The sequence below is a fragment of the Choloepus didactylus genome, chromosome 4 (assembly GCF_015220235.1).
Source record: "Choloepus didactylus isolate mChoDid1 chromosome 4, mChoDid1.pri, whole genome shotgun sequence".
NCBI lineage: Eukaryota > Metazoa > Chordata > Mammalia > Pilosa > Megalonychidae > Choloepus > Choloepus didactylus.
The window spans coordinates 130539094-130563982 of record NC_051310.1 but is presented as its reverse complement, the minus strand read 5'-3'; the positions used below and the strand labels follow the sequence as shown (position 1 = coordinate 130563982).

General features: G+C 38.2%; 1 pseudogene; it reads left to right on the top strand.

The window, feature by feature from the left end:
* The first annotated feature begins 7653 nt into the window (after positions 1-7653).
* On the top strand, positions 7654-7971 carry LOC119532030 (annotated as a pseudogene).
* The last annotated feature ends 16918 nt before the right edge of the window (positions 7972-24889 follow it).

The following is a 24889-nucleotide window of genomic DNA, read 5'->3' as shown; positions in this document are numbered from 1 at the left end:
GTTTCCTTTATATTGTCAACCATTTACACCCTGGCTCTGACTGGATTATTTTAAAACAAATACCAGATATCATATCATTTTCTCTTAAATATTTCAATATGTATCTCTAAAAGATTCTTTTAAGAACTTAAGAATAAGTACTATTAATGTAACAAATATCTTAGCTAAACAGAATTAATAATAATTCCTTAGTATTATCAGATATCCAGTCATTGACCAATGTTTAACACCAGTTACAAGCACATTAGGTGGAGTTTACAGCTGCGTTTAGCTGTTAAAAATAAAAAGCTTTCCCTGTGTGTCACTAAATACAATTAAGAGTTGGGAAGGCCTTCGGAGATCGCCTAAAGCAGTTTCCTCATTTCAAAAGTGAGAAAATAAATACAGGGAGGGAATTTTCTGCATGAGCTAACATCTAGTTTATTACAGAACTATAGATCTGGTCTCTTGAGTGCTTTTATGTTACATCTTGCTGTCTTCTCCAGCCTTTGCTGATCTGCCTTTTCACTAATTTACTGATGTCTTACCTTGTTTCTGATGATTTTGTTGTCTTAATTCTTTCTCATGAATTTTTGTATCTTCAAAGGCATTCCTCTCTATTTTCTATAGCACTTAACAAAGTATTTGGCACATAACTGCATTGTTCATTCATTCAACAATATATTGAGTGTTCACTAAGTGCCAGACACACTGGAATAATGGAAGTAGAGATCAAAGATTTTATTCTTGCCCAAAAAAGACAATAAAGCCTCTTAATTCATTCACTTACCCAATTTGAAGCCATAATTAGTTTTCCTAGTGGGTGACATATTCCCTGCTACTCAGGTTTAAGTAGGACTACTAGATCCTCAAGCCCAGTGTTAGATAAAACTTAGAGGATCCTTTTTTGCTTGCACTCTGTTAATAATCACACATTGTGCTACATCCAACATCTGTGGATGGGATTGCTCTGGATTTTCAGGGATCCTTTAGAAAAGATGCTCTACCCTGCCCTCTGCTTCCTATTCCTATCAACAGAGACCCCATTCCAGGCTGTCAGTGTCTTGAAGACAGGCGCCATTTGTTTCTTCGTATCGCTAGTACCTGCTACAGTGCCCAGCACTCTTAATGTTAGTTGAAACAAATTAAATTTGTCCTTTCTTTAAGATCAAATGTATCCCCTCCCATGTATTTCCCATTAGAATGAGTTTAACTTAATGTTCAATCTGTTTTAGATTTCTGATGCCCAGCTATAAATCCATGTAGCTTCCATTCCCTTTCCCAACAACCATAAGTACCATTTTTCCTCTATCCTTTCTGGAAGCATTCCCCAACCTTAACCCTTTTTGGAAGCATGTGTTTCCCTGGTGCTCAAGATGAAACTCAAGTTGATTTGTGTTTCTCAGCACAAATAAAGAGTTCCTCAGTACAAAATTTGATGCAAAACTGACTCCTGGTTCTGGCAGATTATACAACCCTTGGTTCAAGGATTTCCTTCATTTCTCCAGAAACCTGAGTGTATTACATGATGAAGTGGAAGAGAGCTTGTGCTTTAGGGTCACACATACCTGTTTAAAGTCCTGGTTCTATCCCTCACCAGCTGTGTGATATTGGCTAAGTCACTTAAACACCCTAAGCCTCATTTTCCTTATTTGTAAATTTAGAATAAAAATGTTGACCTCAGTGTTGTCAGGATTTAGAGATAATGCATGTGAAAATACTTAGCATATTGTAACTGTTCTAAGAGCATCCACAAAGTGGTTTATAAATGAAGGAAGAGAACAAATGAACAGCTTTCTCAAGCAGCAATACTTACCTTATTTGTAGAAACTTGTGCTACCTGTTTCTGAATATGCGAGAAAACAAGATTTCTTAGTAGCTTGCCTTGGCCTGTCCCTAGCACTTTAACTTTGGAACATCATGCTCTTCAGGTGTGTCATAGAATGTCCTGATCAAAGGCCAAGTCTAGTTATTTCAATTATGTAGGTATGTAAAGATCCCTCTTACTAGACTCCATGAGACCTTCAGAGATGACAAAGCAAAGTCTCTGGCTTTAGGTGATAATGCCTATTTTGGTTTCCCAGCTGCTAAAACACATACCATATTATGGGTTAGCTTAACATCAGGAATTCATTGGCTCACAATTCCAGAGGCTAGTAGGCTTCCTTTCTCCTGGGGTCTGTGTCTTCTGGCTGGCCAGGAATCTTTGGGCTTCCTTGGCTTTTCCATCACATGGAAATACACATGAGAGGGTCTTCTTTCTCTTCTGGGTTCTGTTGACTTCCAGCTTCTTGCTTCTCCCTTGACTTCTCTTTCTGTGTGCAATTTCCTTTGATTATAAGGACTTCAGCAATATTGGATTAAGGCCCACCCTCATTCAGATTGGGCACACCTTAACTAGTAACATCTTGAAAGGTTCTGTTTACAAATAGGTTCACACCCACAGGACCAGGGGTTAGAACCTGAACATATTTCTTTGTGGGGGACATGATTCAATCTCTAGTACCATCTATCACGTAATATAAAATATTTACATAAATAACAATTATTTATGGTTGAAAGTGATGTAACATAGGAGATGTATAGAGAAAACACTATGGCAATTTAATAAAAATTATTCGTAGCTGGAGAAAATCAAAATTTTGTGTTCCCTCATTCAGTCAATAGCGATTTATTATGGATGGTTTTGTGTAAGATATTATGCTAGACATTGGGGGTGCAAAGATTAAAATTATATTACACTTGCTTTTGAGAGGCTTAGCGTTCAGTAGAGGAGACACTAAGCAAGATAATTGCAGTACAAATTGGTAGGGACTATTTTTTTAAAATTCATTTTTATTAAGATATATTCACATACCATGTAGTCATACAAAACAAAGCCTACATTCGGTTGTTTACAGTACCATTATATAGTTGTGCATTCATCACCAAAATTAATTTTTGACATTTTCATTACCACACACAAAAAAATAATAAGAATAAAAATTAAAGTGAAAAAGAACAATTAAAGTAAAAAAGAACACTGGGTGCTTTTTTTCTTTTCTTCCCCCATTTTTCTACTCATCCATCCATAATCTAGATAAAGGGGACTGTGGGGCAGGGACTATTTTATAGTGGTATGTTCAACGTACCTTGGAAGTAGAGATCGGGAGTGAATTAATTCAGCTTATGAACAGTATGAAGAAGAAATTATTTTTCAAGTTGCTCTTGAAGGATAAAAAGAAGTTTACCAGATAAAGAAGATGGGTTGCCATGAAGGGGTTAACCTTTTATTTTGAAAATGGGAAGAATTTAGACATTCAGAAGTGAAGAGAATCTACAAAGAGGGACTGAATGAGCAATGATATGAAAAATGAGAGGAAAGCATGAAGTGAAATAGTTGTTGCTGTAATATGGGTGAATGAAAAGAAATAATGAAAAAAATCCAGTTTATGGTGGGCCTAAAGGCAATGGGAAGAACCATCAAAGATCTTCAAACTTGGATGTGATAAGGTTAGAACTTTGACTTTAGAAGATTAATTATGATGTTTTGTACAGGTTAGGTTGGATAAGGGCACACTGGGAGCAAGGAGAGGAATTATGAGAATATTACAATAGCTAGGTAAGAGGTGATGGGAACAGGTAGAATACAGCAGGAAAAAAAGAAGGGAGAGGCCAAGGGGAAGAAGTGTTGCAGACATGAGTATAGAGTTATTGGCAACCAGAATGTCTGAGAGGATGGTGTGCCATTAACAGAAATAAGAAACTTAAGAGTTTTGAGGAAGTGAAAAAAAATTAAAGTTTAGACATACTATTTTTGAGAGTCTTCAAAAGAGCAGTTTCTGTAAACACATAAACAAGATGGGATAGTGGTTACAGAGAAATAGGAAGTGAAAAAGTGGAAAAAAGTGAAGGTAGAAAATGTAACTACGCTTATGAATTCTGGCAATGAAAGACTAGAGTGTACAAGGATAATGGATTGAGGGTTTCCATTTTAGGACGGATTGGGGAGGTTGGAGATTGTTTGTAGGTTAAAGGGGGGAATGCAGAGACAAAAAAAAAAAAAACAACTAAAGGTGAAAGACAAGGAAATAATTGATGGACAAGGTCATGGTATCAGAAATATGGGTTGAGGAGTTAGCCTAGGAAAGAGATGAAATACTTCTGTGACAAGAACTTCCAGGCATAGGAGATAATCTCAGATTTTACCTCAGAGGATCTCACTTTATTTATTTTTCTCTGTGTGGAAAAATCACACACCATTTAATTTTTTTCAGTCCCTTGGCAATTAAATCAATTTCTGACTGTCTTGAAGCATGTCCTACTTAGTAAGGGACATTTTTCGGAAGTAGAGTGAGAATTGTATAATTGCTATCCCTGGTATTCCTGCTGCAGAAAGCTGTTTGTTCTACTGTTTCAGATTTTATATGACAGTACCCTGTGATTGACTCTTCAAAAATAGCTCTTCAGGCTAAACTAGCATATAATTGTGCCTAAGAGTCTCCCCCTGAGTACCTCTTTGTTGCTCAGATGTGGCCCTCTCTCTCTCTAACTGAGCCATCTCGACAAGTGAACTCGCTGCCCTCCCCCCTACGTGGGACCCGACTCCCAGGGGTGTAAATCTCCCTGGCAATGCAGAATATGACTCCCGGGGATGAATCTGGACCTGGCATCGTGGGACTGAGAGTATCTTCTTGACCAAAAGGGGGATGCAAAATGAGACGAAATAGTTTCAGTGGCTGAGAGATTTCAAATGGAGTCAAGAGATCACTCTGTTGGACATTCTTATGCACTATATAGATAACACCTCTTAGGTTTTAATGTATTGGAATAGCTAGAAGTAAATACCTGAAACTACCAAACTCCAACCCAGCAGTCTGGACTCCTGAAGACAATTATATAATAATGTAGATTACAAGGGGTGACAGTGTGATTGTAAAGACCTTGTGGATCACACCCCCTTTATCTAGTTTATGGATGAGTAGAAAAATGGGGATAAAAACTAAAGGACAAATGTGGTGGGATGGGGGGATGATTTGGGTGTTCTTTTTTCACTTTTATTTTTTATTTTTGTTCTGATTCTTTCTGATGTAAGGAAAATGTTCAGAGATAGATTGTGTGATGAACACATAACTATGTGATCATACTGTGGACAGTTGATTGTATACCATGTATACATGTATGGTGTGTGAATGTATTTCAATAAAACTGAATTTAAAAAAATCAAAAAAATAAAGGATATAAACTTTATATCTTTAAGGACCCTAAAAAAAAAATAGCTCTTCAATTTGGATAGATGTTGATTTTACAACTTTCCTAACTCAGATATTTTAAGTCAAGAGGAAAACAATAAAATTTCTTGAAGAAAACAGCTTTATGACCTTAGAATAGGCAAAGATTATTTTTTAATTGAATGCAAAAAGTACTAACTGTAAAGAAAAGAAATTAATAAATTGGACTTTATAAAGAATTGCAGATTTTTGTTCACCAAAAGACACTAAGACAGTTAAAAGGAAAGGCACAGAATGAAAAAAAGGGTATTATCAATACATAAATTTTTTTAAAAGACAGCCCCACAATATATAAAGATTTTCTACAAATATATGAGTACAGACAACCCAGTCATAAAATGGGCAAATAGCTTGTATATGCAAAGGGTTAATAAACATTTTAAAAGGTACTCAACTTCTTTAGTCATTAAGGAAATATGCATTAAAAACACAATGAGACATCATTACATACTCATCAAAATGGCTAAAATGAAAATGAAATGATAGAAATATCAAGTATTGACAAGGATTTGGAGCACTGGAACTCATACAGAGCTGGTGTAAGTATAAATTGGTACAATCACCTTGGAAACATGGCAGTATTTACTAAAGCTGAACAAATGCGCATACTCTATAACCCAGCAATCCTAGATATCTGTCCAACAAAAACAACTAGATTCTATGCAAATGTCCAACAGTAGAATGGATGAATATGTTGTGGTATATTCATATGATGTAATATTCACAAAGAGAATGAATGAATCAGAAGTACATACACCAATGTGGGTGAATCACACAATATAATGATGAGCAAAAGAAGCCAAAATCAAAAGAGTTTATAGTGTATGATTCCATTTATATGAAGTTCAAGAACAAGCAAGGTAATAAATTCTGTTACAAAAGAGGATAGTGGTTCCTTAGGTGGGGGAGGATTGTAATGTAGTGACTGCAAGCAGCACAAGGGAGATTTCTTAGGTTCTATTTCTTGGTCTGGTAGTGGTCACACAGGCACATTCAATTTGTGAAAATTCAGAGATTCATTTATGAAATTGAGAAAATGATCACTGAGATTAATTTATGACTTGTCCACTTTTCTGTATGTATATGATACTTGAGGGGAATTTTTGATAAAAAATCAGAGGCCTCAGGTCTGTCAACCTTGTTCTCAGAATAGGTTTGAGTCAAGACAAGTACATGATTATAATGGATCATTTTTCTCTGATTTTTCTATATTAAAAGTATCTATTCATACTTCTAATGGATGTCTTCCTTCCAAATCTCTAACTGCCCAATTCTCCACAACTTGAAACTCGCCACAACAGAATACTACTTGAAGTTCTGGGCTTTGTGGTCCCGTTAGTTGTTACAGGATGTTGGGTATCTCCCCTAAAATCCACAGCAAAAAGATAGGGAATAACATCTGTTTAATTTGAAGTCCACAACCATAAAGAAAATCTAGCACTAGAACTGTAGACATACTTAGTTTGGTTAGTACTTTGGTGCCTCTAATTGCCACACTTTAGTCTTCTGGTCTCCTTGAAGATATCTGGACCTTAACATCTAATTCAGGAGGAAATAATGATGGATAGTGGGGGAGTCTGGAGATCAGGAATTTCTTGTTTGGGGTAGCTTTCTTGTTTATAATTTATTTACCATTTGGTAGAGAAAACTATACAAAAATACCTTTAATGTGAACATCTTGATGCTAGAGAAAAAAACAAATGAAAAATAAACTGAGTCTTAGAGTAAAACTGCCCAGTCTTGGTCCGTTTATTTTTTATTTTTTATTTTTTGGAGGGAGAGGACTACTTCTTCTACATATTGTATGGTTGCTCTTCAGACCCTGCGCCAGTTTGGATGTATTATATCCCCCCAAACACCATGTTCTTTAATGCAATCTTGTGGGGGCAGACGTATTAGTGTTGATTAGGTTGGAATCTTTGGGTGAGGCTGTTTCCATGGAGATGTGACCCACCCAACTGTGGGTAATACCTTTGATTAGATTATTTCCTTGGAGGTTTGGCCCCACCCATTCAGGATGGGTCTTGATTGATTTACTGAGTACTTTAAAAAAAGAGCCACGCAGTCCCAGATGCTGCTACAGCTTAGAGACATTTTGGAGATGATCATTGAAAGCTGATGCTGACATTTTAAGGAATGCACAGGAGCTGAGAGAGGAGCTGGAAAACAACCCAGGATCAGCAGATGCCAGCCACATGCCTTCCCAGCTAAAAGAGATTTTCTGGACACCTTGGCCTTCCTTCAGTGAAGGTACACTTGTGTTGATACCTTAATTTGGACATTTTCATGGCTTTCAGACTGTAAATTTGTAACCAAATAAACCCCCTTTATAAAAGCCAATCCATTTCTGGTATTTTGCATAATGGCAGCATTAGAAAACTGGAACAGACCCCCAGCAGCCAAAATGGTGCAGTAGATAGACAGCAAGGAAGATTTTCAGACAGCCTTGAACAATGCTAGAGATAAACTTGTAGTAGTTGATTTCTCAGCAATGAGGTGTGGGTCTTGCAAAATGATGAAACCTTTCTTCCATTCCCTTTCTGAAAAGTATAACAGGGTGGTATTCCTTGAAGTAGATGTGGATGACTCTCAGGATGTTGCTGCGGAGTGTGAAATCAAATGCATGCCAACATTTTAGTTTTATGAAAAGGGACAATTGGTGGGTGAACTTTATGGCTCTAATAAGGAAAAACCTGAAGCCACCATTAATGAATTAAGCTAATCATGTTTTCTGAAAACAAGCAGCTGTCAGCTGTTTAAAACTTTAAAAATTTTTTAATTTGTAACTTTTTAATTTACAAACAAGAAAGATCACATGTGAAGACTATACACCCAATTGCCATCTGATTACAAATGGCAATATTAGTTCTACCCTTAAAAAAAAAATACAACTAAACTTAAAATCATGGTTTTCTGATTTCAAAAATAATACATTGATGTCATCAACATGGTGATGTAAGACCTTCCCTGGAAAACTCCCCAGAGATACAGCAATTAAGAGGGACAAATCTCCCTTAGTGAGAACTCTGGAGGAAGGTAGAAACTGGAGATGGATTCCACAAATGCTGAATTGAAGAAAGAGAAAAATATCAGGTGGGAAACTTGTGTCCCAGACTGGCTAGTCCTCTCCACCACCCCACCCACACACTCAGTTCCACATAATTTGGGGACCACTCAGAGGCAGCATCTGGGATTGCTCCCACCTGGGACACAGATTAAAAGAAAACATAAACAAAAAGAAAAAAAAAACACCGCAGCAGTGAGTTAGATCCCCAAGCATATCAAGACGTGGGGACCCAAGTCCACAGAGACCCAGGGCAGAACAAAAGCTGCTGAACAGTGCTGAATACCAAAAGGTCCCAAGGAGAAGCCTCCATAATGGAGTTTTAAGGAGTGGGAGGGAATAGCAGAACCTACTTCTTTCCCAAAAGCAGTGAGTAGTCAGGTAGATCCTGTCCAAATCAACTTTTGGGGGTTCCAGTGAAGAGGGGAGGACAATAAAATGCCCAAGGAAATGCAGGACAAACAGACTGCGAAACTGGGAGCAGAGGCTGTATTTTCCTCTGTGGCTCCTGGCACCCATCCCTCACCCTTGAGAGAAGCATCAGCAAGTTCCCTGACCCTTGCCTGGTAGGCAAGCTGTAGACTGGGATGGCCACAAGTATAGAGGGGACCACAGCCCAAAACTGAGCCAGCAAAGTGAGAACACGGAATCTCCATGGTTTCAGCCCCTCCTGGTCAGTCACTTATGCTACTCTTTCAATGGTTCCAGTGATGAAATGGGTAGCCAAAGAGCACCATCTGCTTGGCAGGCTAGAAAGTGCAGGAAAAAGGATTTTTGGAGTCTTTCTATACCCATACTCAGGGCCTATTGGAGCTTGTCTATGCCCTCTGCATGGGTACTCAGCCTTGTTTTCATTGAGAAAAACCAACGATCCAACTGTCAAAGAGGTGCCTAAATACAAAACAAAGAAACTACAAAATCCTAGACAAGAGAGACTGACCTTCAGAATAAACCCATCAAGATAATCACATGACCAGATATCAGCAAAAAAATCACAAGGCATACTAAAATGATGGAAGATAAGGCCCAGTCAAAGGAACAAATTTAAAAAGTCAGAAGAGACACAGAATTAGGAACTAATCAAATATGCTCAAACAAATCTCCAAAACAAATTCAAGGAGATGGCTAAAGAGATAAAGGATATTAAGAAGACACCAGGTGAGCATAAAGAAGAATTTGAAAGAATACGTAGAAAATAACAGATCTTATGGAAATCAAAGACACTGGAGATGAAATTTAAAGTATACTAGTAATATCATCAATATAGCAATGTAAGATACCTACTGAAAACCTCTCCCCAGACATTCAGTGAGAAAAGGACAAATCTCAAATTGCTCAGAACTCTTGAGGAAGGTAAAGACTGGAGAAGGAACCCACAAATGGAGAATTGAAAAAAGAGAAAAATATCAGATAGGAAACTTCCATCCCAGACTGGCTGGTCCTCTTCCCTCCCCCTCACTCATCCCCACACAGCTTGGGAAGCACCCAGAGGCAATGACCGGGAGCCCTCCCAACTCCCAGCAGGAACAAAGACTAGAAAATCTCTCATAGCAGGGAGATAGATCACCATGTATATCCAAAGAGCCCAAGTCCACAGAGATCCAGGGTAGGACATAAGCCGCTGAGGAGTGTAGAAGACAAAAGGGCACCAAGGAGGAGCTTTCAAAATGGAGGATTAGGGAAGGAGTGGCAGAACTTACTTGTTTCCCAAAGCTACAAGTTGCCAGGCAGAAAATTTCTGAATCAATGGTTTAAGGACCCATGGGACAGGGGAGATATTCCAATGCCCAGGTCAGTGCAGGACAAAGAGTCTGAGAAAACATGGGCAGAGAATGTAACTCTGGCCATGGCTTCTGGTGCCATCCTCCACCCTCAAGGGAAGCAGGAGCAAATGGCCTGATCCTTGCCTGGGAGACAGCTGCAGTTGGGAACATCAGCAGGAGCCCTCCAGCTCAAGTAAGGAGGGGAACACAGCCCAACACTGAGCCAGATATTGGCTGGTGAAGTGAGAGAATGGATCCCCACAGTTTCAGCCCTGCCCTGAGAGATGCTGCTGGGCTCCAAACAGTGCCATGTGCTGGGCAGTTTGGAAAGTGCATGGGGTAAAAAATCAGGGCTTTTTGAAACATCTCCAGACCCTGTCACAGGCCCATTGGAGCTGGTCTGCATCCCCTGCATGGGTACCTGGCCCTGTTTTGACTGGGAAATACTGATGGCCCAACTGTTAATGTAGCGCCCTGTACCAGTTTGTATATATTATGTCCCCCAGAAAAAGCCATATTCTTAAATGCAATTTTGTGGGGGCAGATGCATTAGTGTTGATTAAGTTGGAAACTTTGGATTAGGTTGTTTCCATGGAGATGTGACCCACCCAACTGTAGGTGATAGCAACCCAGAACCCATGAATTTTGTAGACGATTGTATAAAAATGTAGCTTATGAGGGGTGAAAATGTGATTGGGAAAGCCATATGGACCACACTCCCCTTTTTGTCCAGTTCATGCATGAATGAGTAAAAAAATGAGGGAAGAAAAAGAAAACAAAAAACCCAGTGTTCTTTTTTACTTTAATTGTTCTTTTTCACTTTAATTTTTATTCTTATTGTTTTTGTGTGTGTGGTAATGAAAATGTCAAAGATTGATTTTGGTGATGAATGCACAACTATGTAATGGGACTGTAAACAATTGAATGTACACTTTGTTTTGTATGACTACATGGTGTGTGACTATATCTCAATAAAAATGAATTAAAAAAAATAAAAGACTACTTGCCAAAAAAAAAAAAAAAAACCAGAACTTTTATTGTGAGATTACAGCAATTCAGTCACATCTTTAGGGTCCATTTCCAATCTAGTTCTCTTGCTATTTCCACATCTGCAGTTATTTCCTCCACTGATGTGCTGATGTGTTGAACTCCTCCAAGTCATCCATGAGAGTTGGAATTAACTTATTCCAAACTCCTGTTAATGTTAATATTTTGACCTCTCCCATGAAACACAAATGGTCTTAAAGGCATCTAAAATGGTGAATCCTTTCCAGAAGGTTTTCAATTGACTTTGTCCAGATCCATCAGAGGAATCACCATCTATGGCAGCTATAGCTTTACAAAATTTATTTCTTCAATAATAAGACTTGAAAGTCAAAATGACTCCTTGATCCATGGGCTAAAGAATGGATGTTGTGTCAGTGAGCACTACAACAACATTCTTCTCATTGTACATCTCCATCAGAGCTCTTGGGTGACCAAGTGCATTGTCAATGAGCAAATATTTTTAAAAGAATTTTTCTGAGCAGTAGGTCTCTACTGTGGGCTTAAAATATTTAGTTAACTATGTTGTAAACAAATGTGCTGTCATCCAGCCTTTGTTGTTCTATTTATGGAGCACAACAGAGTAGATTTAGCATAATTCTCAAGGGCCCTAGGATTTTCAGAATAGTAAGTGAGCACTGTATTCAACTTAAAGTCACCAGCTGCCTTAGCCCCTAACAAGAGAGTCAGCCAGTCCTTTGAAGCTCTGAAGTCAAGCATTGACTTCTCCTCTCTATGAAAGCCCTATGTGCCATCTTCTTCCAGTAGAAGGCTGTTTCATCTACAATGAAAATCTGTAGTTTAGTGTAGCCACCTTTATGAAGCTATCATAGCTAGGGGTGGATGACTTGCTGCAACTTCTTACTCAGCATTTGCTGCTTCAGCTTGCACTCTTATGTTACAGAGACACCTTTTTTCCTTAAACCTTATGAACCAATCTCTGCTAGCTTCAAACTTTTCTTCTGCAGCTTCCTCATCTCTCTCAGCCTTCATAGAATTGAAGAGAATTAGGGCCTTTCTCTGAATTGGGCATTGGCTTAAGAGAATGTTGTAGCTGGTTTGATCTATACAGACCCTAAAACTTTCTCCATACCAGGAATAAGGCTGTTTTGCTTTCCTATCATCTGTGTGTTCACTGGAGTAGCACTTTTAATCAACATAACCTTCCTCACTAAGCTTACTCATTTCCAGCTTTTGATTTAAAGTAAGTGGTGTACAACTCTTCCTTTCACTTGAACACTTAGAGAACACTGTAAGGTTATTAATTGTCCTAATTTCAATAATCAGAGAATAGGGAGGCCCAAGGACAGGGAGAGAGATGGAAAACAGCCAGTCAGTGGAGCAGTTGGAACACACATGCAACGTTTATTAAGTTTGCCATTTTATATGGGTGCAGTTCGTGGCACCTCCAAAACAATTTCAATAGTAACTTCAAAGATCACTGATCACTAATCACCATAACAGATATAATAATAATGAAAATGTTTGAATTATTAAGAGAATTACTAAAACATGACACAGAGATCTGAAGTAAGTACATATTGTTGGAAAAAAGGTGCAGATAGACTTGCTTAATACCGGGTTGCCACAAACCTTCAATTTGTAAAAAACACAATACCTGTGAAGCACAGTAAAGCAAAGCACAATAAAATAAGGTATGCCTGTACTTGCAAGAAAATACACATGACTATGTAAAAATCTTGATGATAACATAGTGAATAAAAATAAGATAAATTTTGGGAAATAAATATCAAATAATTTTTAATTATGTATGTCTTTATTGCTATACTAAAACAGACATTGCTAGCCTATCAACAAAACTTGCAGCCATGCACAGTGATAATTAAATTCATTTGTCCTTGGTAACCCAGATTTTAATCATATAGCATGTACTTTTAAATTTTTTCATTATGAAAGTATGTTTGTGAATGTAGGAGGATAGAACATATTTTCTGTAACAGTTTGTTGGCTTGTCTTATAACTTTTCTTCTCCTGGCTAATATTTTCTCTATTTTCATCAATGAACAAATATTATTTTTGCAAAAAAGAAAAAAAAACTATTATTTTAAAAATATATCTTTTTACAAGCAGACAATTTTACAAGCTGGATGGTGGATACATGAAGATTCAATGCACCATCTCTATTTTTTGTGTTTGAGATTTTCTATAACTGAAGTATCTTTTTCATACCCTCATAGACACAGTATTTTATATACCCTGCTCTTTCTTGAAATATGAATCCCTATCTTTCATCATAACTGGAGCTTTGTACCCAAAATCTCTGAAAGACTTAATCCAATGCCTGAAGAGTCTCTACAAGATAAACTTTAAAGCTCTGTAGCAAATACAAGGTTCTGCTAATTTAACCTGAAATGTTTAAGCAAGATTAATAGCAAACTTTCAGACTCCAGAAAGCACTACATTTCCTCAGGTACCCACTTAAAATCTGAGATTTTAAGAATAGCTATTCTTGGTTGATAGTTAAGACCTGCAACAGGAAAGTATTTCCAAACTAGATACAGAAACACTCTGCTTGCCCCTCTTTTTCTCTTTCTTCAAGGAAAAAAATTTAAATTGATTAGCTGTTTATTGGACAACTATCAAAAGCTAAATGAGCACTTTCTGAAGTGCTTGGTTGAAACCCAGTTTTTCTAAGCTACTTCCCCCTTGTGCTTCAACCTATATCCCAGGAAAGTTTTTCCCCTCTTACCAAATGTAGAATTAGTCATTGAGTATTGTTTTGTCACTACTGAAGTTCTCAACTTTAAATTGAGTGAGAACTTCCCTATATAACTTGACTCTATGAATTTTTATCTCTAAGCCCCAGACTCATGTATCCAATTTCTCTAGCAATGTAACTCCACTTGCCCAGCCATTCAAATCTAATAAGTCAAAAATTGAATCCTTTCCCCTTCTCCCCTACCTGATCCTCCTCTGAGATTCCCCATCTCAATTAATGACTCCACCACTCACCTGATGGCTCAAGTTAGAGACTTCAGTACCGTCATTGTTTCTTCTCTCTCCTTTTTCTCCCCTCTTGTTTTCTCTACCAGCAGCCTGGTAGAAGCCCACAAATGAAAGGAGGAGAGGGTGGGTATATAAAAATGGCAGGTGAGGCTGGATACTTGACAACAGCCAGATCATGAAGATCCTTGTAGATGTGCTAAGGGTCTTGGAAATGATGTCTAGACAATGGGGAAACATACAGGTATAGAAGAATAGTGGGAAGTTTAGGTGTTTATTTATTGTCTGGAGGATTGGACTGAATAACCTGAAAGCCATCAATGAATAAATGGTAGTTGAAATTAGGAGATAAATGAAATTCCTTAGGGAGAAAACATAGAGGGAGATGGGAAAAGGACTGAGGGTGGAACCATGGGAGACATCAACATTTTGGCTGTGGGTAGAGACAGTGATACCTTTGAAGTAGACTAATAAGAAAATGTTCAAGAAGATGGGGAGGTACTAAGAGAGCTTCGAGTCACAGAAATAAAAGGAAGAGACAGTCACAGCAGATGCTAGAGAAAGGCCAAGTAAGATAAGAACTGAAAAGTCTCCATTGGATCTTACATTTAGGAAGTCCCTGGTGACCTTAGCAACAAGAGCTACTTCTAAGAGAGAGGCAAAGAAAGAGACAACCTGAATTAGGCAGTCTTTTAGGAATCTTGGCTGTAAAAGGAGAGGAAGAGAGAGTGGTGGCCAAAGGGGGATATGGGGTGAAAAAAAAAAGCTTGTGTGTATATATGTGTGTAGATGGAAGGGCATGTTTGTGTTCAGAGAGAAAAGAACAGTGAGAGAGAAGAGATAGAAGTTACAAGAAACAAAAGGGCTAATTGACAAAACAGTGTCACTGAGGAAACATGAGAGGCTGAGATCTAGAACACTGGGTAGCCTAGGACTAAATGAGAGATGGAGTAGTGATATATTTATTTCTGATAAGAGGGCAGGGTTCTATGAGTGTAGAAGAATAAGAAATCCTGGAGTACAAATGGACTTCAAAATATCTTCTGGAGCTTTGATGGAATGCTGTTTGATGGAAACAACCCAAGTGTCCATCAACAAATGAATGGATAAACAAAATGTGGTATGTACATGAATTGGAATATTCTTAAGCCATAAAAAAGAATGAGTTATGAAACATGGTGCAACATGGAAGAACATTGAAAACATTAGGCTCAGTGAAATAATCAAGGCAATTAAAGGCAAAAATTGTATGATATCAGTTACAAGAGATGTCTAGAAAAGGCAAATTTGCAAATAGAAAACAGATTAGAGGTTACCGGGAGAATGGGGAGACAGGAGAAAAGTAAATGTTTCCTTGTAAAAATTTTTAAAAATTATTTTTAAGTCCTGAAAATCCTCACGCAAAAAAAAAAAAAATAGTATTTTAATGTAATTGTTAATGTTATCAATTTAAAGGGGAAACCAACCAAATTAATATATGCAGAGTTTACAATTTTGATAACATTAACAACCTTAAGTATTATAAAATTAAATAAGAAACTACTGGAGCACTGCAGAATCATTGTAATAAAATCTTACTGCAAATATAATGCTTCATAACTGAGAGTAGGGACATGAATGGACATTTATTTGCACACTGGTGTTTATGGTGGCAGTATTCACAATTCACAATGGATGGAGATGGCCTAAGGATACATTGACTGATGAATGGAATGCTGAATTGTGGTGTATACATACAGTGGAATATTGAGCAGCTGAAAGAAGAAATGAGGTTGTGAGATATGCAATTAGGTGAATGGACCTTGAGGACAGTATATTGTGTGAAATAAGCCGGAAATGAAAAGATAGACATTATAACACCTCACTAATATGGACTAACTATAATGTGCAATTTCTGAGAATTGAATCTAAAAGCATAGGTTATCAAGGGAAGGCTTATTGTAATGGTTCCTAGATTGTAAGCTCTTACAGCAGTTACATCTGTTTCTGAGTTTCAATGGTTATTTCTAGATTCTGAGATGCTGAACTCTGGTGTATAACCTGGTCAGTTCCTGGAACTTCAGGTATCTGTGTGACACCTGAGACTCAGAGCTAGAGTTCGGTAGCTATGAATGGCAACATTACCCCACACAACAAATTTGTTAAAGAAGCTGAAAAAGAGATCAGACTTCAGTTAGAGATATGAGTGAAATTGCCTTGATTAGGACTAAGATAAATCAAACTAAAGGGTAAAGGATGATATTGACTGTATTTTAAAACTCAACATCTCTGTGAGACCAAAGGTAGAAATGATAATTTGGTGGAAAATCTTTATTTTTTGTAGCATATTTTATAATTTAACTTGTATGGTCAGTTTATTCAAACACCATAATTACATGGAAACTTGTATAGGGAGTGAGATCTGATTTGTTTGCACAGGTTAGTGTGAAGCTCTGATTAATCCCAGAATAATTTGGGCAGAGGATAAAAAAGTATTTGAAAAGCCCCTGTTCTTGTTTGCTGAAGCTGCCGTTATGCAAAATACCAGAAATGGATTGCCTTTTATAAAAGGGATTTATTTGGTTACAAATTTACAGTTCTAAGGCCGTAAAAGTGTCCCAACTAAGACATCAATAAGAGGATACATTCACTGAAGGAAGGCCAATGGCATCTAGAACACTTCTGTCAGCTGGGAAGGCACATGGCTGGTGTCTGCTGGTCCTTTGCTCCTAGATTCTGGTTTCAAAATGGCTTTTTCCAAAATGTCTCTGGGTTCCTGTCTCTCTTAGCTTCTCTCTTTCACTCTCTGTGCATCCTTGCTTGTTCTTCCAGGGCATTTCTCTATAAGCATCTGGGGGCCGGCTCTCAGCTTCTCCAGGGCAAGCTCTGGGCTTCACCTCTTAGCTTAGCATCTCCAAACATTCTTCTGTCTGCATCTCCAAGTGTCTGCCAAGCATCAGCATCTGTGTCAGTTCTTGAGCTCTCTTAAGTACTCCAGTGAACTAATCAAGACCCACCACGAATAGGCAGGATCCATACCTTCAGGGAAATAATTTAATCAAAGGTCCCAACCCAAAGTTGGGTGAGTCACATCTCCATGGAAACACTTAATCAAAACATTCCACCCTAATCAAAAGACTAATCAGTCTGCCCCTACAAGATTGCATTAAAGGGCATGGCTTTTCTGGAGGCCATAATATATCCAAATTGGCACATTCCATCCCCTGGACCCACAGGGCAAACTTCATTAGATTTCAAAATCTGTGAGGCACTTATTGAATGATATTTTATCCTTGGGTCTTGAGAGAGCAGGAGTCCAACCCTTTCCAAATGCAAAAATAAATTCATTCCGTCATAATATAGATAAGTACAAAGTCATCAGAATCAGTTACAGGCATGGTTTTTCTTAAGGCAAAATTCCCCTCTGGCTGTGGACCTGTGAAACTCAGAACAAGTTATCTGCTGCCAATATATAAAGGAGGAACAGTAATACGATAAACATTCCCATTGCCATAGGAAGACATTGGAAGGAAGACAGGGGTCAAAGGACCAAAACAGTTCCTAAAACCCACAGGAAAACTTCATTAGGTTTCAAAATCTGAGAGTCATTTATTGAATGACATTTTATCCTTGGGTCTTGAGACAGCAGGAGTCCAACCCTTTCTAAGGGCCTTTGCAGCAGCCCTTTTCTCTCCAACTGCTGGGATGAGTGCTCCAACATATCCAAGCACTGGGGAGACCACCTTCTTCTCAGCCCCACCCTCCTCAAACAGCAGGGTGTCACCCAGACTCTGCGTCTCTGGGGCAAAGACTCTCCCCTCTTTGAATAGTGGGGTGATGTCCAGGCTCTCCCCAATCACTAGGAAATGTGCTCCACTTTCTCTGAGTTCTGGGGCAACAACACTATTCCTGAGCACTTAGGTGGAAGGCCCACCATCTGTGTCCAGGGCAAACTCACCCTTTCCACATGCATGAGTTGCTTTTCTCTCCTTGCCTGAGATTTCTTAGCTTCAGACCTTGGCTTCCATGGTTCTGCCTTTGAAGTCATCTTTCCTTCAATTTGTCCCTTGTCTGTCCCTTATAGTCCAGACTGGCAGTGGTTCCATTTATACAGCTCTTGCAAAAAATTTGTTGACTTGGCATGCAGCATACAGGGGTCAAAACCATCAGCCAATAGGACTTTCCACAAATCCTTTCTGTATAATGCCATTTCCAATCCTGGCCTGTACTGAAATGGATGGCTGGTTCCAGGTTTCATTAAATCCTCACATGTGTCACTATCCTCTGTGTTATCACTTGCTGGAAGCCCAGAATTTTACAGACCATCAATTTCTGGTTTCTTTGTACCCAAGAGTTCAGTTCTCAGCTTAACTCTTTCCTCTCACATTTTCTATAAGCTGGAAGGAGAAGCCAGCCAGGCTGCATTTTCAACATTTAGTTTGGAAATCTCTTCAGCTAAGTATCCCAGTTTTGTTGCTTTCAAATTCTGCCTTCCATTCGACACCAGGACTCAATTTTGTCAAATTTTCAGCCACTTTAAAACAAGGATCACCTTTCTTCCAGTTGGCAAAGACACAGTCAACATTTCAGTTTAAGACCTCATCAGAAGTATCTTTAGAGTCCATATTTCCACCAACAGTCTCTTCAAAGCAAACTAGACCTTTTCTATCAAGCTTCTCACAATTCTTCCAGTATCTTCCCCTTATCCATTTAATAAGCTGCTCCAGCATTTTGGGTATTTGCAAACTCAGCAACAGGACCCCACTTCTGTGGTACCAAAATCTGTTACAGTTTGCTGAAGCTGCCATTATGCAAAATACCAGAAATGGATTGCCTTTTATAAAGGGTAATTATTAGGTTACAGATTTACAGTTCTAAGGCCATAAAAGTATCCAAACTAGGCATCAACAAAAAGGATACCTTCACTGAAAGAAGGTCAATGGCAACCGGAACACCTCTGTCAGCTGGGAAGGCACATGGCTGGCATCTGTTGGTCCTTTGTTCCTGGGTTGTATTTCAAATGGCTTTCAAAATGGCTTCCTCCAAAATGTCTCTGGGCTTCTGTCTTTGCTCCTCTCTCTCGGCTATTATGTGTCCTTGCTACTTTCTCCCAGGCATTTCCCTCTAAGCATCTGGGAGTCTTCCCTTAGCTTCTCTGGGAGAAACTCTGGGCTTCATCTCTTAGCTTAGCATCTCCAAAAGTCCTTCTGTCTGCATCTCCAAGCATCAGTGTCTGTGTCGGCTCTTGAGCTCTCTTAAGTACTCCGATGAACTAATCAAGACCCACCCTGAATGGGCAAGATCTATACCTCCATGGAAAGAATTAAATCAAAGCTCTCATCCACAGTTGGGTGGGTCACATCTCCATGGAAACAATCAAAAGCCTCCACATCAATCAAAAGACTTTTTTAAGTCTGTCCCCACAAGATTGCATTAAAGAACATGGCTCTTCTGGGGGACATAATATATCCAAACTGGCAGAGCTTCCTTGAGGGACTGGGGAAAAATATGGAAATATTAAATTTACCCACTGTGATGGTTAGGCTCATGTGTCAACTTGGCCAGATGATAGTACCCAGCTGTCTGGTCAAGCAAACACTGGCCTAACAATTGCTGTGAGGACATTTGTGGCTGGTTAATAAACCAACAGGCTGGTTTATTAAATCATCAGTCAATTGACTGCAGCTGTGACTGATGACTCACCAAAGGGCGTGTCTTCCACAATGAGAGAATGCAATTGGCTAGATTTAACCCAATTAATCAGTTGAAGACTTATAAGCAAGACAGTTAGAGGACCTTCACTTCTTCTTCGGCTGCCCAGTGAAGAATTTCCTGAGGAGTTCGTCGAAGTTGCTGGTTCATTTCCTGAGGAGTTCATCGGACATCTTCCTTGGAGTTGACAGTTTGCTGACTGCTCTACAGAATTTGGACTCATGCATACCCACAGTTGCGTGAGTGACTTTTACAAATCTGATATCAAGAGACATCTCTCATTGATTCTGTTTCCCTAGAGAACCCTAACTAATACACCCATCTAGAGAATTTCTTATATTCTCGCAAACATTGGGGGCTACAAATTTAGTAGGCTGAGCCCTCAATCTTGGGGCTTGCCCTTATGAAGCTTTTTACTGCACAGGAGAGACTAAGCCTGCTTATAATTGTGCCTCAGAGTCACACAAAAAAAAACCTCTTTTGTTGCTCAGATATGGCCTCCCTCTCTAAGCCAACTCAGCAGGTGGACTTGCTGCTCTCCCCTGTACATGAGACATGACTCCCAGGGGTGTAAATCTCCCTGGCAATATGGGACATGACTCCCAGGATGTGTATGGACCCAACATTTGTGGGATTGAGAAACACTTCTTGACCAAGAGGGGGAAGAGAGATGAAACAAAGTACAGTTTCAGTGGCTGAGAGATTTCAAATGGAGTCAAGAGGTCATTCTGGAGTTTATTCTTATGCAATATATAGATATCCCTTTTCAGTTTTTAGTGTATTGGAACAGCTAGAAGGAAATACCTGAAACTGTTGTACTTCCACCCAATAGCCTTGATTCTTGAAATTGAGTGTATAACTATATGGTTTTATGGTGTGACCGTGTGATTGTGAAAACTTTGTGGCTCACACTCCCTTTGTCCAGTATAGGCAAGATGAGTAGAAAAATGGGGACATGTGTTTTCTTTTTTTTAAAATTTTTTTTTCATACAGTTGATTTAAAAAAGAAAAAAAAGTTAAAAAAAAAAACAAAAAAACACAAGGAAAAAATATGTAGTGCCCCCTTAATGAGCCTGTGGAGAATGCAGGGGTATTGGCCTACCCCACCTCGATGGTTGCTAACATGACCACAGACATAGGGGACTGGTGGTTTGATGGGTTGAGCCCTCTACCATAGGTTTTACCCTTGGGAAGACGGTTGCTGCAAAGGAGAGGCTAGGCCTCCCTATAATTGTGCCTAAGAGCCTCCTCCCGAATGCCTCTTTGTTGCTCAGATGTGGCGCTCTCTCTCTAGCTAAGCCAACTTGAAAGGTGAAATCACTGCCCTCCCCCCTACGTGGGATCAGACACCCAGGGGAGTGAATCTCCCTGGCAACATGGAATATGACTCCCGGGGAGGAATGTAGACCCGGCATTGTGGGACGGAGAACATCTTCCTGACCAAAAGGGGGATGTGAAAGGAAATGAAATAAGCTTCAGTGGCAGAGAGATTCCAAAAGGAGCCGAGAGGTCACTCTGGTGGGCACTCTTACGCACAATTTAGACAACCCTTTTTAGGTTCTAAAGAATTGGGGTAGCTGGTGGTGGATACCTGACACTATCAAACTACAACCCAGAACCCATGAATCTCGAAGACAATTGTATAATAATGTAGCTTATGAGGGGTGACAATGGGATTGGGAAAGCCATAAGGACCACACTCCACTTTGTCTAGTTTATGGATGGATGAGTAGAAAAATAGGGGAAGGAAACAAACAAACAAACAGACAAACGTACCCAGTGTTCTTTTTTACTTTAATTGCTCTTCTTCACTTTAATTATTATTCTTGTTATTTTTGTGTGTGTGCTAATGAAGGTGTCAGGGATTGATTTAGGTGATGAATGTACAACTATGTAATGGTACTGTGAACAATCGAATGTACGATTTGTTTTGTATGACTGCGTGGTATGTGAATATATCTCAATAAAATGAAGATAAAAAAAAAAAGAAAGGTACTCTGAACAAAGGCAAAAAGATAACATCTATGAAAACATTTCAGCTGAAATGGAATAGTGAATATCCTCCATTTACTCTGGGCTTATCTGGTATGTCAGCATTTAGAGAGAGTATTTTCTCAATTTTGTATATAGTTTACAGAAAATAGTCAATTGAAGGTGTCAAGAGTTTAACATTTATTAACTATAACATGCAGATCTTAAGAAAATCTCAGGCAGTTTTATGAAGAAAATAAAATGAGACCATATTAAAAAATATCTATATATTCTTCAGAGAAATACCAGAAAAATATTAGCTACAGATATGACTAAGAAACTAATAAAGTACATGAACTGATACCAAAAAAAAAAAAAAAGTAAATGAACAAAGGTGGGGGATGGGAAGGATGGATTGTTTTGGGTGTTCTTGTTTACTTTTATTCTTATTTTAATTACTTTTTTTGGAGTAATGAAAATGTTTAAAAATTGATTGTGGTGATGAATGCACAACTATATGAAGATACTGTTAACAACTGATTGTACACTTTGGATGATTATGTGGTATGTGACTTTATCTCAACAAAATTGCAAGGAAAAAACCCACAATGCTTCATGTGAAATTTTCGTGCCTTTATAGACAAGGTCAAATAAGGAGACATACAATCCACAATCTTTGGTTTTCATTGACACTCAACACAGCCAGTGTTCTGAGATGAAAAAAATTAGTGGAGCCTGTGTAGTAGTGGAAATAAAGATCTAATATATTCATTGTCAGCAGATGATGTGATTATAACAAGTCTAGAAGTATGATTCAAATCTATTATAATTAAGAGTAGACTTTAGCACTACTAAACCTCACAAGAACAATCTACCAAAATGAATAGCATTCATGTATATTTCCAACTAATTTAAACATAACTTAGCAGAGGGATTATTAATAACAGCAGCCAAAATTAAATGGTTTCATTGACTAACTCTAGGAAAAGATGATCAAGGCTTTATGAAGAAAATTATAAAATATTCTTGGTGGGAAAAAATTATCTTCTGCTTTAGGCATGGTCAACAATAATGTCTCCACTTTCTAAATAACATGGCTATGGCCCAGAGAAGTTCATAGTTTACCTATCCATTGCTCTCTTCTTACACATTGGTCACCGGTGGTCCTTTGTTGAGTCTCCTAGGAAATGACGGGATTCAATACCTTAATCAACAGAATTATTTCAATAATGGGAATTTTAGCCACTTGTGTCACATCTACATGAATATATATTTTAGGTAAAGGGACTTTCTGGCATAGCTCAAATTATACCATATACCCACTCTGCTTACTCAGTAACTTAATGCTAACCTTTTTCTTCACACTGGAAAAATAGCACCAACTGCTGCATGGAAATAAAAGAGATTCTAAAACATATTAGTTCATGATTAGGAGCCAAGTTATAAAATATTTCTTGGCAAAATATAAATATCATTAAATAAGAATCAGAGAGAGTTGATCAATTTTAGTTGTCAAATTATTTAAATCAATGATTATTAAATCTTGAATTCTGCTTCAGAGTATTTAACGTTTGAGAGTATAATAAACTAGCCTTCTTAAACTTATTTTTAAATTTCAAATCGGGAAAAAGATTCCATCCAGAAGAATTATGTAGGAACATAGTTATTACTGGCAAAGTTAGAGTATAATTTTTCTGTATCAGTGGATGGAAACTTTAAACTATGTATGTATAGGTATGCATGTATATTTGTATGTGTGTATATATAGGTGAATTGACAAAGTCCTTGGGGAAATTGATTCCAATCAAAAGAGGGAATCTTTAGCACGTATAACTTCCTTTGTACCCCTGTGTTCCCCTATGATGGGGCGTGGGATTCATATATTCAGATCCCTTTATGCTGACTCTCAGCTGCCCAAGCCTTCCTGTGAAACCTTGATAACACTCCCATCTTCCTTATCTTGGCTTTCCAATTCTGTCAAAGATTACTTGTCCTGTGTTTAATTCTCTCTCATTAGTAAAAGGCTGCCTGATTTGGAAAAATAGTTTAAGCTAAAACATAGTCCCAGAGAAGCTACTTTTAATATGAAGAAATGAATATTCAAAGGTGGCATTTCTGACACCATATGCCAAAAGAGAGATTTGGAGACAAAGGAGTTAAGAATGACCTTATCTGTGTGTCTGCCTGTTCCTGTGGGAAACAAGTTAATTGTGGAAAGAAAATAAAATTATTTCAAATACAACACATGAGCGTAAGTCAGAGAGTCAGTGACAATTGCAGAATTTCTATATAGGAAGAGCACAGGAGCCCAGTCAGTTAGGATGGGCAGACTTGAATATGCTTTTTCCACAGTACTTTACAAAAAACTTAAGAGAAATGTTAACTGTCCTCATCAAATAATAGGGGGAGGGGGTTGCTGATGGAGATTATTGTGGGCTAAACCACATCCCAACATTTTCCCCTTGATGCCACTTTTGCAGTCACATAACATTTATTATTATTATTGTTATTATTATTATGTGGCAGGCATTACATGAAATCCTTTTATGAATATCATATTGTTTTTCATATACAAGATCATATGAAAATCTTGTGTTTATTCACATTGAAAAATACATTTATACAGTGGAAATCATCAATATAATTTGGTGACATTACACATATTTTTCCTAAATAGGAGAAAATATAAACACTTGATCTTTGCTATATAGCGCAATCATAGGTGAAAAATATCTACTTACACATTTTTCTTTATCCTAAATCATTATACTCCTAGCTCAGACATCTATAGAGGCTCATCCTGTCATATCATTTTCATGGAGTCGTATACTACACACAGACACAGACATTCACTTTACTAATACATTCTGAAATCCACTCACCTATCTACAGAGGTACCATGTAATTACAGAGATACTTACCTAGTTCACATACTAGTATGACCCATTGAGATGAAACCTACTTATACTCTTACCATGTACCTATATACATAGTATACTCACTCCCCTGTAACAAAACTATAACAGAATAGCTGATGTGGGAAAAATACCAACCAGAACAGCAATACTTTCACACATTTCTACCACAAAAAGGACCACTGAAAATGGCTTGAGCTTTGTACTTCTGCACTTGGCGGTTTATAG